Source organism: Sapajus apella, unplaced genomic scaffold (assembly GCF_009761245.1).
Source record: "Sapajus apella isolate SASKATOON/1434 unplaced genomic scaffold, GSC_monkey_1.0 scaffold27, whole genome shotgun sequence".
NCBI lineage: Eukaryota > Metazoa > Chordata > Mammalia > Primates > Cebidae > Sapajus > Sapajus apella.
The window spans coordinates 570216-588606 of NW_022436967.1; the positions used below are offsets into that span (position 1 = coordinate 570216).

The following is an 18391-nucleotide window of genomic DNA, read 5'->3' on the forward strand; positions in this document are numbered from 1 at the left end:
ATATAGGACTAAAGAATGAATGGTCTAAGACGTTGGTTACAGAGATAATTGTATGGAGTCATGCTAAAAAAATAAGTTGTAGGGAAGAAAAGTAAAGCGTTGGACAGATTATTAAATTAAGTCCTACATAGTTGACCCCTCACTATTTCAAAGATGCTGAGGTAAGGTCTGTAAGTGGAGCGTCCCAAGTGTTGGCAAGCTACTCTGTGGCTTCCACAATCCCTGGGGAGATGAGGAGCCTCTGCTTCCAGTGGGGAATCCAAGAAGGCAGACCCTGAGATAGCAGTCAGTGCCTGCTATGGAGAAAGCCAGGAGAAGGAACCTCAGGATGAGTTAAGTGTGCTGGGGTTATTGATATTTGGCCAGGGGCCAAAGTTACTAGATTTATGAAATTCACCCAATCAGCAGATATGTTTAAAAGTGGTTTATAATCCAGGCACTGGGAAATTTAATCTTAGCATTTTCTTTGGTGCAGGAAAAAGACTGACTAAAGTCCTTCTCCTAGATTTGTATTCCATTTCTTGATTACACTGAGCTTTTCTATACTTCTTGATTCATGTATTAGTTCGTTCTTACGCTGCTGCAAAGGAATACCTGAGACTAGGTAATTTATAAAGAAAAGAGGCTTTATAAATTGTTGGCTCACAGTTCTGCAGTCTGGCTTCTGCTTTGCTTCTGGGGAGGACTCAGGAAGATTTTACTCATGGTGAAAGGTGGAGGGGAAGGAGGTAGTCTTACATGGCTGGAGCGGGGGCGGGTGCCACACACTTTTAAACAACAGAGCTTGTGAGACCTCACTCACTATACAGAGCCAAGGGGGGATGGGGATGGTGCTAAACCATTCATGAGAACTCCGCCCTCATCACCTGATCACCTCTCAACAGGCCCCACCTCTAACACTGGGAATTACACTTTGACATGAGATTTGGGTGGGAACACATCCAAACCGTATCAATCCAGACCTTCAATTCTTGGATAAGTTGTTTGAGAATGAGAGAAATGGGGAAAAAAGCATGGATTTTATTGGAAGCTCCCCAGGATATGTTATTTATCAAAGTGGATAAGTGTGTCATTAATGTTTTCTTCCTTGAAGAAAATGTTTTTTATTTGCAGGAGAGAAGGACACGTTTGTTGGTTGATGGTTCTGTTACCATGGAAACAGAGATTAAGAAATAAGAAAAAGGTTCTAATATATTAACTTTTTAGATATCCTACCCTAGCCTACCTTTACCCTTGAGGCAGAATAAAAAAACAATCCTGGCCCGGGTCATCATCCAAGCAGTTCTGTCATGAGAGGCAAGCTCAAATCTTTTCTCTCTTTTCTGCCTTGCAGATTGGCTGAATATGCACTTTAAATTCATGCTTTCAGTGTGAATAGGTTGCTTTGGTGCATATAGAAAAAGCTTTAGGCTCTGAGTAAGTTTTACAAAGCAAAGCATGTTTCTTATAGGAGTTGGCTAAACAGACATGGGAAGACAAGTCATTTGGAATGGAATTGGTGACCATACCACAGCCAGTGTCTTAGTTCCTTCTGGCTGTTATAACAAAATATCTTTGACTGGATAATTTATAAACAATGGCGTTTATTGCTCATAGTTCTGGAGGCTGGTAAGTCCAAGATCGAAGTGCCAGCAGATTCAGTGTCTGATAAGGGATGGGTTATCATCCCTCATCACAGATCCCTTATCATAGATGGTGCCTTTTATATGTGCTTACGTGGTACAAGGGCTGTGATGGTTAACACTGAGTGTCAACTTGATTGGATTGAAGGATACAAAGTATTGATCCTGAGTGTAGCTGTGAAGGTATTGCCAAAGGAAATTAACATTGGAGTTAGTGGGCTGGGAAAGGCAGACCCACCCTCAGTCTGGGTGGGCAGCATCTAATCAGCTGCCAGTGTGGCTGGGATATAAGCAGGCAGAAGCATGTGAGAAGAGAGACTGCTTAGCCTCCCAGCCTACATCTTTCTCCTGTTCTGGACTACAAGGTCTTTAGTTTTGGGGCTCAGACTGGCTGTCCTTATTCCTCAGCTTGTAGACAGCCTATTGAGGGACCTTGTGATTATGAGTTAATACTTAACTCCTCATATATATATATATATATATATATATTTATATCTCCTATTAGTTCTGTCCCTCTAGAGAATCCCGAATAATACAAGGGGCAAGCAGGCTCCCTCTATCCTTTTAATAAGGGCACTAATCCCATTCATGAGGGTAGAGCCCTCATGACCTAATCGCCCCTCAGTGGCCCCAGCTCTTAATACTGTCACATTGGGGATTAAGTTTCAACACATGAATTTTGTGGGGACACAAACGCTTAGACCATAACAGTCAAGATTTCCAAGTGAATGCTTTATCCAACCATATAGTTGTAATTAGCATTGTCTGTCGTTTTTGTATGTGTGACATGGCAGAAACTGCGATGGGGTCAGTTATTTAAAAGTTTAATTAAAGTAATACTTCATAAGTATTATTTGTGTGCTCATATTTAAATATCCCACTTAATTCATTTGTTTGGAGAAACTGCATCATATAGAGAGGGAGCCTGGCATGGTGCTTAAGATGAGCACCAGTTTTAGAGTCAGATGTGCCTGATTCTTGGGCTACCTCTAACTACTTTGGTAACCTGGGGCAGGTGACTTAATCTCTGTAAGCCTTGATTTCATCACCTGAAAATGGGGATAATAATTCCCAGTAATTCTATAAAAATGTAGAAGATAACACCATCTACATGATATACTCAGCTTGTTGCTGGGCTCTAAGTCTTTGGTAGTATAGCTGTAATTACAATCATTGCTGAAATAAATGGATCAGTTACCTCCTAAGTCTTCATGTGGAAGGGAGGACCCTTCTGCTACTGAAGCAGGGTTCACGGTGCTTCTATATTCCTACGAAGGCCCCCAAGACCCCCACACTTCTGTTTATAGTTCTGTTCAAAGCCAGTTTAACACCATCCTATTTCACTTTAATGCCAGTGCAAATTTGAAAATATTTCACTGAATTCTTTTAAATAAATGCACTTCTCTCTTTTATTTATTCAACAAATATTTATTAAATACCTGTTATATGCCAGGCCCTGTGCTAGGTGCTGGGGATAAAACCATCAATAAGGTAGAAATGGCTTCTGCTCTCATGGATGTTGGAGTGTAGTGGGGCAAAGCCATCAGTGAGCAGGCACTCATAAGGCTGCGTTCATTCAGTGCTGTGCCAAAGTACAGTGAGACGTAAGCATCTTGCTGGAGCTCCTAACCCAGGTTTGGTTGGGGGGGTTGTCTCTGGAGGTGAAATTATTTTTAGAGCTATCTCAGAGCTGGGGATCTATTCTGGGGCACTCTTACTCTGCTAGAGCTGCCTTGAAGTGTTAAGAATTCATTCATTCATTCCATTTAATTCATTCATTCACTGATTGTGCCAAGCACTGGGAAAACTGGTGAGCAAAACAGACATGGTCCCTTTCTTTATAGAGCTTATAGGCATGTGTGTCTGTCTGTGTGTGTGTGTATCTGTGTATAGAAATATAGAGGAATTGGATAAGTGAGGGGAGCTGAGAGATCAGATTCTGATTGACAAGGCCATCCCTATTGCAAGAGTAGATTCATTGACAAGCTCTCACCATGACATGCCATTAACCTGGATATAAGTAAGAACATGTATTCTGATTTCATGTTCACAAACTCCACTTCTGACTTCTCCCATAGGTCAGCCTAATGAAGAAAATAAGGTGGATAATCTTCCATTATGGTTCACATGGCACATCTAATTTTCATGGGAAATTAATACTTTGGGATTCTGGGCATAGACCTCACTGTTATTCCTTTTCTACCTCTGAGATGGACCTGGGCTCTCTCTTGGTGTAATGGAGAAATGAGTTCTGTGGCTCAAAGGACGTGTCTCTTTTGGAGACAGCCAGCTGATCTTTCTCTGAAAGCAACACACTAACATTCCTGTGCTCTGGATAAGCCGGTTTCTTTGAAAAGAATTTCGACTTTTGTTTTAGATTCAGAGGGTACATGTGCAGGTTTGTTACCTGGGCATATTGTGTGACCCTGAGGCTGCAGCATGAATGATTCTGTCACCTAGGTGGTGAGCATAGTAGCCAACAAGTAGCTTTTCAGCCCTGGCCGCTCCCTGCCTCTCTCCTGCCACAGCCCCTGTCCCCATCTTTATGCCTTTGTGTGTATCCAGTGTTTACATCATACTTATAAATGAGTGCACGCAGTATTTGGTTTTCTGTCCTGCATTAATTCACTTGAAGAAGCTGTTTCTTCCCCCCTTTAAAAGTCTGTACCCATGCATCTTGGGTCTGTTTGAACTGATCCAACTTTTGCATTCTGGGCTTGAAAATCACCTCCCTGGCTTTTATTAAATACATATATATTAAATGTATTTTAAGTATTGTTTATATTTAGAGGATGTGGCTGCCATAATCAAATGGGCCTTTTCTAATTTTATTTTATTTTATTTGCCCAAAAGCAGTTTAGAACACGCAGCCCATCAGAGTGGGGATGAGGGAGGTATCGGGGGCCGGTTCCAGAGCTGCTGATGAGTAACTGTGTGGCTGCTCCCTGCTCTGTGCTTTAACCTCCTCCTCAGGCAGTTGGGAGATGGTGTAAGTAGAGTGCTCAGAATCATGCCTGCCATGCGGATGCACTCAGCAGGTGAAAGCTTATTATTTAAAAAGGCCTGATAATCACCGGCATTCTGGCCAGTTCCACTGTGCTCCAGAAGCTTTGCATCAGGGGTCGTGTACATTTGTTAAACGTTAAAATAAATAAAACTTTGAAGCTCTTATTCCAAATAGATTTTCAATTTCTCTTATTGCAAAAGCAGTGAAATAGATTTCTTAATCCGTCCCTGTGCCTGAGAGTCAGGCTTGACTGAGGGGCTGGAGCATTAGCGTGTGCGGGGCGGTCCGCGCCAGCAGCTGGGAGAACTCTCCAGTAAATGTGCAAACGTGGTAAGTTTGTGGCATGTCACATCGTTTTCCCTCTCCATCTCTTCCCAATTGCATTTTTAAAAGTAATGCAGTTAATTTTCATGAGCATTTTAAGCCCAAATTAGATCTCATATTGTAAACACTGCAGAAACTGAGAAAGATCTCGTTAACAAAAGCAAATTACTAAACTCTCGCAATTCTGATTCAGACCCACGGAATTCAAACTTAGACGAAGGACATGCCTACTAAATTCATCCCGGCTCCATTTCTGAAGGATTAAAGTGAATGCAGGCATGCTAAGCTACCAGCAGATCTGTGACCGTGGCACCTAATTGCAGCTGCCTTTAAACCTTGAGCAGGTCAATGGAGGCATGATGATCTCAGGGATAATTTGTCTTTTATGTATTTCTATGGTGTGATATATAATCCCTTGCTGAAAGGGTCCTTGTGGATGTCGGCCTCTGCTCCTGGCTGAAATGGAATAAAGAACTAGTAAATAGGTGATTCTTTATTCATCTCTCTTTTGTCCTACATACCGTGGGCCAAGGGATGGAGCTATCCCTCTTAAGTCTGTGATGGGGGCATTCAACCCATAAATGATTCTGGATTTGCTTTATTCCATGATTGGACTCAATTGCATGCTTCTGAAATCTTGATACACTATTATGATAGCCTTGAATAGCCAGAGAGCTGTTTTCCACTTTGCATCTTAAGTCTTACTTTCTCTGCTCACTCTTAAGATCGCTGAGCACCTCAAATAGGGTGGAGTAAAGAGATTTGAAGCAGCAATCATGCTATCTTAAGATGCAGAAGCCAGGGAGGTGAAGAACTCATTTTGTCTGTGTCTGGACACATTAGAAGCCCTCTGCTTAAGTGCGAACAGGCAGGCAGTCAGCAGGGGTTTATGGGCAAACACAGAGCAGGTTATAGGGCAAAACCTCGCTGTAAACATTTCGAGTATGCATTAAACAATGAACAGGGTTTCTTGACCTTGTAGTCTGTTGCCTTTTCTGCCCCCTCACTATTTGTAGATTTGAAGTACTGAGGGATTGGGATGCTCCCAATAGGAAAATGGGGGAAAGTTAGCCAGGTGCCATGGCTTAGGGCAGAATAGGGGAAAAAGCTGTCCTTCAGCCAGGCATTTCGCTCTATCTTCCTGCTTGGTACTGAGCGTTGCGGCATTGTAGGGCACTCGTGACGGCTCCATGCTGAACGCTGCAGAACCAAGCAGAACCCTGGCCTGTGGTCTCACACATCTTGGCTTCTCCTCCCAGTAGGCAGGACACATTCCCTGGGCCTCCCTGTTTTGTTTCCATAAGCTTTCTTTCTTTTTCTTTTTTTTGAGACAGAGTCTCGCTCTGTCGCCCAGGCTGGAGTGCAGTGGTGCAATCTCAGCTCGTTGCAGGGTTCAAGCGATTCTTCTGCCTCAGCCTCCCGAGTAGCTGGGACTACAGGCGTGCGCCACCACGCCCAGCTAATCTTTGCATTTTTAGTAGAAATGGGGTGTCACTATATTGTTCAGGCTGGTCTCGAACTCCTGACCTCAAGTGATCCGCTCGCCTTGGCCTCCCAAAGTGTTGGGATTACAGATGTGAGCCACGGTGCCCAGCCTCCATCAGCGTTCTTTATATGGCTTCAAAACTGCATGGCACAAATACCTCCTCCTGGTCTGAAATCTATTTACCTGCATCTTCTGTTCCTGACCTCCCTCCCTCCAGGTTCCTTTCTTTTCTAATCATTACATAACTAAGGTAGACAAATAGCCGGCATGCAAGCTATTATGTAAGTAAATATGAGAGCCCACAGAAAAGGCCAGCAATTGTGGAGAAAATAATGGGCAAAACTTCAAGGAGGAAGTGTACCTTGAGCATCTGTGAATAAAGTGGGAGGGATGTGGTTGGTGGGTGCAAGGAGGAACATCACATCATTGACGCGTGATGTTGGCCAGGGACGAAGGGGCACGCGCATTGTTTTGGGATCCTTTCCTGCCTTCCACAGTTATGAAGCTCCGTGGCCTTGGAAACATCATTGCAGTTCTCTTGGACTCAGGGTTCTCATCTGTAAAGTAGGGATAATCATACCTGGTTTCCACTGTTGTCATGAGGATTATGGTTAATGAATTAGCACATTAATTGGATAGACATTGGTTGTCAGGTGCTGTGCACTGTGGTAGGCATGGAACCAATCAGACCTTTGAGGCTTCTAGGAGCTAACAGGAGAGAGAGACAAATAAGTTTATAAGCCTGTAAGGAAAACTAACCTGGGCCATGAGGGATGCAAACATAATAACAGAGGCAGGCGTTTTCACAGGGTGGTCAGGGAAGGTTCCCGGAGACTGTGATAATGTCTGTGTGGCACTGTCACAGCTCCTGGCGCAGGGTAAAACCAGCTCTCTGTAGTTCCTTTTATCCCAGGGACACTTGCCTGAGGACAGAATTCCGGGAAGGGCTGTGTGAGAAAGGAGAATGTGGTAGCAACAGGGATTGTTGCTGCAGACTTTCCTGCTCTCTCTTTATGCCCCTGCCTCTTTTCTTTAAAGGGGCAGGTTCGCATGCAAACCTCAGGAGGGGGAGGGATTTGCTCTGCAGTTTGCTGGTTTGTCATGTGTCCTTGGCCTGCTGAACACCATTGTGGCGAGGTGAAGAGGATGCCTGTAAATCATCTCAAGGCTTAGCAAGAATGCGGCCGTCGCAGTGGAAATATTAATAACGTGGCGGCTGGGCTTTGAATTCATGGAATGTTTTTCTCCAAAGTGCTCTGAAGAGAGACAGTAATAGGGCTTGGCATTATGTTCTCTCAGGAGAGAAAAGGAGTGCAAAGGCATTGATGGCATTTGCTAGAAATTTCATGGGTAGAATCAGCCAGGCCTTCCACGTAGGCTCCTGTTGCCAGTTCAGTGCGGTAACTGCCAGGTGGTTTGCTTTAGGGGACATTTGGATGGCACCCTCCTTCTCCTCTGGCTACGTCCTCCCCATACCTTCCAGGCTCAGTGAGCATGCGCCCCAGGAATCCTGTCTGGGCTTGTCACTTCCCCAGCAGAGGCAGACAGGGCTGCACCTCGTATGTTACACTCAGAGGACTGGAGAGCAAAATGGATATTTTTTTTTGTTTGGCAGTTACGGCCAATTCATTATAAAAAGCAGGTCAGACATCACATATTTTCAAAAACCTGTCTCTGATTTAGACCAGGCTATCACCAAAGGACAACAGAAAAAGTATTTTTTTTTAAAGACTATACTTTAAGTTCTGGGGTAGATGTGCAGAACATGCAGGTTTGTTACATAGGTATGCACATGCCATGGTGGTTTGCTGCATCCATCCCCCTGTCATCTACATTAGGTATTTCTCCTAATGTTAGCCTTTCCCAATTCCCCCACCCCCTGCTATCCCTCCCCTAGACCCCATACCATTTGACCCAGCAATCCCATTACTGGGTATATACCCAAAGGATTATAACACATTCAATTATAAAGACACAGGCACACATATGTTTATTGCGGCACTGTTCACAATAGCAAAAACTTGGAACCAACCTAAATGCCCATCAATGATAGATTAGATAAAGAAAAAGTATTTTTTGGAAGGTTTGGGAGACCAGGAGAGGAAAGGGTGAATAGCCAGGATTTTTCCACTGGATCTTCTGAGAGCCCTTGTAGGAGGTGGTTGAATTCCTTGGTCAAAAGTGGGTGTGGCAAATGTTGAAAGGCCAAGTGGGGGTACTTCGGGGTCTTGGGGGCATCAGGTGAAAGGTGGCAGGGCAGATCAAAAGCTCGTGCAGGGGGTTATTATTATTTTTGCATTTGGTTAAAAATTGACAAACTAATTGCTGAGCCCATTGTCAGAAAACTGGCAACCCATCAGAGATGATTGTACACAATTTCTCTCTATTATTCCTAATGAAACTGTCACAGCCTCATCTTCTGTACTTACTGCTCAGAGAGAAATGAGAGTTTTATCTGTTTCTCTAACTCAGCCAGAGAGCATCTGCTGCACTGAACCTGCTCAGGGCTGCTGTGCAGGACACAGGGCTTTTTGAGTATTCCTGACCTGAGCCAGGAAGATGGATGATTTGTTTGCCTGATTGCCTGAGTGAATCTCTTGCCGCCTCTTCATTTCCCACCTTCTCTTCCTTCCAAACACCCTTCTTACTCCTGGCCAGCTCTCAAGATGCAGTTAATCTAAAAAGCAGGAAAACAAAATGGAATAGAAAAACAAAACCAAACTCTTTTAGAAGTGAAACTTTAAATACTAAAAGCTTGAAGCTTCTTGGATTTGGGTATTTTAGTGGGGTTTGGAAAAGACCAAAATGTTCCTTCAAAAACACTTAGAATATTTTCTACTTTCAAATATTGGAATAAACATGTATTAGTAGACTCTCCAGAGTCTTGATTAGAAAAGAGAAAGGTATCCAATATCCCTTCAATCTGGGATATTGTATCTCAGCTCATTTTTCCTGAGCTAGCCCAGATAAAGTCAATATTTCTAAGTTCAGTTCAAAGGCAGGGTTTCCTAAGGTGAGTCAGACACGCTTGTTTTTCCCCTTGGTGAAGGCCTGAACATTGTCTTCTTCTGTCTGTGGGAGGGAGGTTTGTGTTCTGTGATCCCTTCCTCACACCTTCACTCTTCTCATGGTCTTCTGTCACTAGGATACACTTCTCTCTTCCATTTTTTAGCAACAAAATGAGTTCTGGTTCATCTGGTAGATATGTAGATGAGGAAGTCCATTTTAGTGGATTTTCTGTCTCATTAAAAAACCCATTTCTGTGTCAATTGCCTACTATTTACGAAATCATGAGTTTCAGAAGAAATCATAAACAATTAAAGTGGTTGCCAAGCCAGTCAACATGAGCACATTTTATCATTCCAATGTACTCTGTGATGAATCCTTAATAATCTTTCCTTTAAAAAATAAAATGTTCAGTAGTCTCAGTTATTTCACTAGTGGTTGGCACCCATAGCTATAAAGCATGTGTCAGATTCTAATGACACCCAACACTATCACTAACGTGGAGTCTCTGGCTACTGTTGTATTGTTAGTTTTTGAAAAAGAAAAATGACAGTCATACTTTTTTTTCAGAAAGGATTTGAAGACTGGATTAGTTTTCTCTTGCTGCTGTAACAAACAGAGTGGTTTAAAACAACATAAATTTATTGTCTTATTGTTTTGGAGATCCAAAGTCCACAGTGGAACTTAACTTGCTAAAATCAAGCTGTCAACAGGGCTGTTCCTTCTGGGGCTCTGGAGGGGAATCTGTTTCTTTGCCACTCCCACCTTCTAGTGGCTGTCCAGATCCCTCAAGGGAGGCTGCTTCTATCTTGAAAGCCAGCAATAGCACTGTTCCTACTTCTGTTCCAGTCATGGCCACTCCTTCTCTGATTGAGTCTCCTGCCTTCATTTTAGAATGACCCTTGTGATTACTATTAAACTCACATATATAATCCAGGGTAATATCCTTATCTCAAGGTCCTTAGCTTCATCACACTTGCAAAGTCCTGATGCCATGTAAGGCAACATATTCACAGGCTCCAGGGGTTAGGATGTAGACATCTTGAGGGAGGCCATGGTTCTCTCTACCACAGGAATAACAAGAGTAGACTAGAAGATCGGTCTTTATGAATAAGCATTACCAGTACTCTTTTGGATGCTTTTTATTTTTTCCTTGAAACAGTTGTTTTCAGTTCCATACAGGCTTGAAAATGGCAAAAACATTAATTGAATTCCTGTTCAGCTGTACTGTTTGTGATTTACTTCACGTGTATGGAAGCATGGTAGCTTTGTTAGGATGAAAAATTTACTTTCTAATCTTCTTTTAAAGGTCAAGTGGCAAAGAGGACTGGTTTTAAATGCAAGTTACCCACATGGAGCAATTAAGGAGAGATAGAAAGCGGTATGGATTTTAAGGTGTGACATGGGCCAGGTACAAGCGGAGGAGAATTGACTAAGGTACGAGCTCATCTAGGAAAATTTAAATCCTGCCTTGGGAGCACACTTGGATTAATATATATTTATTGTAATTCGTTAAAATATCCTTCTCTTCTAAACTATTTTATTACGTTTGCAATTTGCTTCTCTTTGCAGCCACACATAAACACCAACAGCCAATCTCAGAGGTACATTCTTGCCTAGGCCTCCTTTTTGCTGTCAGTGGGCTGTGTTGACTTACAGCCCACTTTCAGAGATGTATTGAAATTCCATATTAAGTTAAAGGATGCTTTGTAATGTTCGATCTCTCTCCCAGAACAAACAGACCTGACACGGTCCAGGTATCCCTCCCTCTTTTTCCTGATGTCATTTGTGCTTTCAGATCTTCCTCTGCAGCGATTGCTGTTGGTCATCAGCTTGACCATTGGGGCATTTCTAGATTTCCACTGTAGCCTGATTCCCCTGTGGTGTAGGAGGGAGGGAGATTTCAAGACCCAGTCTCGGGAGAGCCTGGCTGGTGGAGCGGAGGCGCTGCCCTGCCCGTGCGTGGCTTGTGAAACATTCAAGATCTGCTTCTCTTGCTCTTTCTGCTGGTGACTGAGGGATGCTGGGTGGACCAAGCAGAGCAGGCAGACCCTCTTTAAGCCGCATGCTGATTTCTTTAGGCAGAAACACAAGCCTTTCTCCATCCCGCGCCCTCTCCTCCTGTGGCACATTCAGGCAATAAAGGGGAGCGATGAAATGCAACCTGTTGGTACTGGCACCTGCTCAAAGGCTGTAGCCTGAGTGGAGGCAGCTGACTGTGCTGGCACCTCCGCCTGGGCTTGGCAAGACCAGAGTGCATTCCATTCTCACCACGGCCTGGAACGGGATCCGATTGCAAGTGGCTATAAAATGATGACAGGGAGAGGCAGGAACCATGGCCCAGCAGAGGAAGGGGAGCGGGAGGCAGCACGGAGAAGAGCCATGCAGTTTAGAAAGGGTGAAAGACAGGGAAATGTTAGGTGCTGGCATTTCTTTTTGTTTGCTTCTTTTTTTTTCTTTCTCTCTTTTGCTTGTTTCAGTCAGGTTGCTCTTGTAGGGGCAGAAAGCTGTGTAGTCATCTTAAGGCTGTCTTATCCTCTGATTTAGTACATACTTCTGCTTAATGAATCATTTCATGCTACTTGCTGATGGGGCTTTCAAAGGCATGGCTTTGGGGTAACAAGTAAAATTAGAAATTATCAGCAGTTATGAGTGATACTCATGATTTTAATTGGCTGTGATCATTGTTGGCTGGGGAGGACCTTTCATGATCGGGAATATCCTTTTAATTTTGGAGAAAATTAAGGAAAAGCATTCATTGACATGTTTTTTTTTGTAGCTTTATAACATTTCAGAAGTTCTGAATAGGAAATCTCAATGGAAATTTACAATTTTATTGTTACTCGATGGTTCTCAAAGTTCAGTGTGCACAAAATTACCCAAGGAGCCTGGAAAATGCAGAATTCTGGGTCCTATCCGCAGAGCTTTGAATCCGATAGATTTGGGTAGGGTCTCTAAATTCAATTTTTAACAAACTCCCAAGTTACCCTGATGCAGGTGGTAGGGATCATGGTCTGAGGAAAACTAGATATATGCCCAGACTTCTTAGCTAATTATGTCCTGATTAGCTCGCTGGCCAACCCCTCCCCATGTGTTCTCATTTGATACAATTTTCTCTAAGCCAGCAGTTGTGTTTTCATGCAGTCCAGGAAGGAGGCTTCTGATAGTGCAGTGTATCACCTGCATCGTTATTTTCAGAGCTTTTGGTCTTAGGTTTATTCCCAGTACAAAGATTGAAGGATGATCTGAAATCAAATACATTTGTCTGGGAGTGGAATGTCTGTTAGATCCAGGTGTTGATTTCCTTGAGCTTGAGTTCTCAGTAAATGTCTTTCCAGTGAGAATTCCAATCAGGATTCTAAAGGTTATATGAAATAGGCTTGATTTCTGGGCTTCCTCCAGGGAGATCACTTAATTTTTATAAGCAAAATTAACTTACCACCACGGCTTGTTTTGTAATCAGCACACGGTTCATATTTTAGGATAAAATGCTATGTTGATTAGTGTGTGAAACAGGTGATCCAGAAAATATCTCTGTGCTGAGAATCTTTAAGGAAGAAATATTTGTACTCTGGAGGATGAAAAGATAGCAAAGCAAAATCTAGGCAGAACTGAAGGGAAGGAAGCTCCGCTAGGAGAGATGCTCGATTTCTACAAGTGCGCTCACATTATTCGACCACTAGGGGGCAGCATTGCACTTTGTTTGGAAAACAGTCTCTGGCACGCAGCCCTTTAAAGGAAAAGAACTTCTAAGTGAGCAAAGCTAAAAACCAGAACATTAGCAAGAACCAGAAAACCAACAACACAGAACCCAAACTCTCTTTGTTATAATGTGCCTGCTAAGTCAGGCACATTATTTTCTTGGTACACAGGTTTTAATATTGTAGTATTAAGACTCTCCAGGGCATACTTTATCGGTCCATTAATATATACTTAGGGGTGGCGGATGATCAGTGATATTGTTTTTCATTTTTCTTACTTTTTGTTTGCCTCTCTCATCTCATCTCACTTGTCCTTGTCTTTCTGTCAAACAACTACTGTCCCATATCTACTTCTTTCAGGGAAGCGGCAGGTCCGGCAACTGGCTGTGCCTGGTTATTGGCTGGTCATTTTGTGGAGAGGGTGGATGTGCATAGAGCTTGGCTGGAAGGGTTTCTCCCTGGTATAAAATCAAGTTTACAACGTGCATGGTTCTGGGAAGTTCCTGGGGGTTGTAGTTCTTTTCCTTTTTTTCTTTTTGACAGGGTCTCATTCTGTCGCCAGGCTGGAGTGCAGTAGTGTGATCTCTGCTCACTGCAGCCTCTGCCTCCTGGGTTCAAGTGATCTCCTCCCTCACCTTCCCGAGTAGTTGGGACTATAGACGCATGCCACCGTGCCCAGCTAATGTTTGTATTTTTAGTAGAGACAGAGTTTCGCCATGTTGGCAAGGCTGGTCTCAAACTCCTGACCTCAAGCGATCTGCCTGCCTCGGCCCCTCAAAGTGCTTGGGATTACAGGCGTGAGCCACCATACTGGGCGATTATAGTTATTTTTAATGCACCCTCACAAATACACTTTTATAGGAGTCAGGCCATCATTTACAGAAAGTGATATAAAATAAATAGATGCTAAAATTTTGTATCTTTGAAATTGACTCATATGATTAATGGTTAAAGTGTGGTTGAATGAAAAATCCAATCACGAGTGTTAAGAATGTAATTTCCACCAGTACGGGGATCATGTCTGTTTGTTCACAGATGATACATCAAGCTCCTAGAACCGTACCTGGCATGGCAGGTGCTCACTAAATGTTTGTTGAGTGAATGAATGAATTTAAACACACATTATGACCAGCTCCCCCTTCCCCTACCTTAGCTTTGCATTTAAGCAATGATTAACTTGGGAACAGAGGCAAGGCTGGTGCATTTACTTAGCTTCCTTTCCTGTCTCAGTCATTGTCTCTTTTATTTCTGGGCTTGTGGAAGTACAATGTCTGAGAGTTTCTTGAAGAAAAGTCCTAAAATCTAGTCTTTTTTTTTTTATTTTTATTTTTTAGATGGATTCTATGTCGCCCAGGCTGGAGTACAGTGGGGCCACCTGGGCTCACTGCAACCTCTGCCTCTCAGGTTCAGCTGATTCTCCTGCCTCATTTTTGCCTTCTGAGTAGTTGGGACTACAGGTGCCTGCCACCAACCCCGGCTAATTTTTGTATTTTTAGTAGAGACAGGGTTTCACCATATTGGCCAGGCTGGTCTCAAACTCCCGACCTTGTGATTCACCCACCTCAGCCTCCCAAAGTGCTGGGAATACAGGCGTGAGCCACTGTGCCCTGTCCAAATCTAATCTTTAAGAACAACTGTAAACCCCAAATATTTTTGTTTCTCTGAAATTTGCAGGTAACATTGCATACAATTATAGCATTCATGCTGCCTTTTTTGAGGTGTTTCATTAAGACTAGACTTGAAGATTGCTCTGTATTAATGCTCTTCTATGAGGAAGACCTCCTATTTTGCTTCCTCCTCCCTCTTCTTCTCTTGCAAGAAACAGTCAGGTTGAGAAACTTGACTTTGAACAGGAGCAGGGCAGGGAATAACAGGCACATGAAGATTAATTACCCTCCTTGGAATCCAGCTTGACTGGGCAAGGTGAGACAGTTCAATTATTTAATCATGTTGGTGCTACTGGCTTTCAAATCCTTGAGTGCCAGGATAGCCCTTCCTTTCCATTTAATTCACATGAGGAATTGCTCCTCAACTTGCTGCTCTCAGCTGAACCCTCCGGCGGAGGGAGAGGAGCAGTCTGTTTTGGAAGGAGATGACCCCATCTCCGTATCCTCTTGGGCTGTGTTTGTGAAGAGTTCCCGGTGCTTATTTTGGAAGCCGCTAGATTATCTGTGTCTCTCCTATCCCTGGTAGGCTGCTCCGTTCTGTGTGTAATGGAAGCTTTCTCCTTTGCACATGACTTTTTAAGGCTTTCTTTTGGCTCAAGAATGGCTACCCAAGGAAGCTACAGGTCAGAGCATGTCATTAGACCAGAACATGCAGGAGCAGTGCAGTCCACTAGAACGTTCTGTGATGACAGATGTCCCATAGCTGCCCTGTCCAGTGTGGCAGGCAGTGACCAAATGTGGCTATTAGCACTAGAAATGTGGCCAGTGCAATGAAGAAAATGAAATTTTAATTTAAACGAATTTGAAGTTGAAATGACCTATGGCCAGTGGAAACTATACTGGGCAGTGAAAGACTGGATTGTGCCCGTGATGCCCAACAGAGGTGTGATTTTTGTTTGTTTGTGTGTTTGTTTCGGGGGGTTGACTGTTGCACTGTCACGCAGCAGGGCTCTCTGTCATCCTAGACCCTCTGATATTAACGTGGCCTTTTCATTATATCCCACTAAGGGCCCCTTGTTTCTCACCACGCCCCTCTGCTACTGCATCTTGGCCAAGTCACTCCTCATTAGCATCTGCGAAGGGACACGAGAAGAAAAGTTTGCCTATTCCTTGTCCCACGCACCCCCAACACGCAGGTGGTCAGAGATCTTAATCCCAGTGAGAACTGTATTCTCTCAAAATAAAGCAAATTAGTGGGGTGGACCGTCACCAGATGTTTTAGTTTCATGACCCGTGGACCTGGCAGGCACAGGCTCTGTTCACCATAGATTTTCAAAGTTGTTCAGCGATTTAATGCATATATAAGACCAATTGATAGTTTATCTGTCAAAATGAGTTTTTGAAGAAATGGCCTCATGAACCAAATATCCGTGGTTCCAGCTAGATACAAGAAAGGGATCAAAGCATGAAGTGTCACACTAAGCATGAAAGACAATGCCTGAGCATCCACAAATCTTAGCCATTCAGATCGAGCGCTGGAGTCATAATCAATGACTTCCAATCTCCCTCATCCTCCAGCCTCACCCTGCCTCCAGGCTGATCATCTCATCATTCTCCACACGGACTGTTTCCACCACACGGACGCTGGGTCCTGCGCATTCATGCCCTAGTTGCTAAAATTATACAAATAGAGTGGAAAAAAAAAACAAGTCTGTGAAATCATTCTCTTGGTTCCTGTGGTTTATACTCACTAGTTAATTTGAGCCTTAATGTTGGTCTTTCAGAGTGACAGAAACAGCAGCCAATCTGCTGTTTTACAAGCCAGTGCATATAGCCTCATTGCTAACACCCTTGAAAAATGTCCCTAGAAATGCAGCTCATGAAGAGAGTTCTTTAAATTAAGCTAGATTTGTAAAGAGCCCATTTACTGCCTGACTTAGAGCTAAATCCTGTGGCAGAATGGAATTCGAGGCTAGCTGCCAGGGAACAGAAAACAGCTTGGGTACCAAACCGTGAGCCTGTGAGTGTCAGGGAAGGAGTGAAGTTAGCACAGAAGGCATCCTCAAGTCTGCAAGGAAAGGGAAAAATATGAAAACAGAAAGGAAGTATCTAGAGACAGTGCAGACAGGTTGTCCAGGAAAGTTGGGTCAAGAGAATGAAGAATAAGAGAACAGGAATGAGAAGGAGACGTCACAGGAGAAAAGAAGGATCTAGAGGCAGAAAAAGAGAATTTACCTAGTTCGTTCTTCTGCTTTATCTCATTCAAGAGACGTGACTGAAAATCAAGTCATTTCAGCAAACAACCGGACAGCAGCAGGTCACCAGGCGAAACTCCTTCCCTGCCTGGACGTTAAGTTCTGATTTCATGCAAACAAGTGAGCAAGTGAGCAAGCCAAGCCTCCCCTTATGTGCTGCTTTTTCTAGGTTAATCATTTGCCTTTAATAGGAGGAAGTGTTTTCAGACATCCCAATGTAGTTGATTTCAAATCCCTTGGAGAAGAATTTGAACAGCAATGTGGAGGTGGGTCTCCTGTAACATCTCATGCAAATGCGGTCCCTCTCCATTTCCTCTGCAAATAAAGAGCACATGAGGCCAGGCGCAGTGGCTCACGCTTGTAATTCCAGTACTTTGGGAGGCCGAGGTGGTGGTTCACCTGTCAGCAGTTCGAGACCATCCTGGCCAACATGGTGAAACCCCGTCTCTACTAGAAATACAAAAATTAGCCAGGCGTAGTGGCACACACCTGTAGGCCCAGCTACTCAGGAGGCTGAGGCAGGAGAATCACTTGAACTCAAGAGGCAGAGGTTGCAGTGAGCTGAGATTGTGGCACTGCACTCCAGTCTGGGTGACAAGAGAGGAACTCCATCTCAAAAAAAAAAAAAAAAAGCACATGACTGGTTGATATCCAACTGCAGAACGTTAACTTGCTTTCTGTTTTAGGGACTCTGCCTTTGGTGGGCTTCAAAATCCCCGGCGGGGGGTGCTTATTAAGAACATCGTTGTCTGAGCTCTAGACCCTAGGCATATTCTCAGTGGACGACAGCATCTCTGAAAGAAACCCAGGCTGGGAAATTTTGGGAAATGGAGCAAAACTGTAAAATGTGAAAATTTTTAGGCTTAGAGAATGCAGCAATTTGATACTAGTTAAAAAAAAAAATTCCCAAAAAGAGAGTTTTATGAAATAATTTCTGTATTGGTTGGAAGTTAAGGATAAAGAATAAAAAAGTTTATTTTTCTCTCACATTAAGTTATTGAATAGTAAAGTCCCCCTTTTTCTCCATTTAATTATGGAAGAAAGAACAGACTCCAATTTTACAAGTTGCTCATTCATTTTAGGGATAGCCCAGATGGGGAGCATATTTGTGTTCAGAAATCTCTTTACTTTGGAATATGGTATGTAGGTTCCATCTTTCCTCCAAGCTGGGGCCATTGCTGAGCTTCCAAAGGCCCTTTCTATTCCTGCCACATTCAGTGCCTCTGGAGGGCCAGCCTCCTGCTCAGGACACCAGAGAAGGCGGAAGAGGGGAGGTATCACAGATGGAGGTCTCGGTCCTGCCCAGCCACTCACTGTGTGATGTTGCAACATTACTCTCCAAGCTTTGCTTTCTTCCATTTATGAAACAGGTGTAAGTGTTAT

The 18391-nt window shown here is 43.4% G+C and overlaps 1 long non-coding RNA gene across 1 annotated transcript; it reads right to left on the minus strand.

The window, feature by feature from the left end:
* Positions 1-8511: 8511 nt before the first annotated feature.
* LOC116560798 lies at positions 8512-17342 on the minus strand. The gene is made up of 2 exons (XR_004273140.1): positions 16989-17342; positions 8512-9116 (listed from the first exon to the last, which is right to left on the minus strand). It is a non-coding gene; the product is annotated as an uncharacterized LOC116560798 (long non-coding RNA).
* Positions 17343-18391: the final 1049 nt, after the last annotated feature.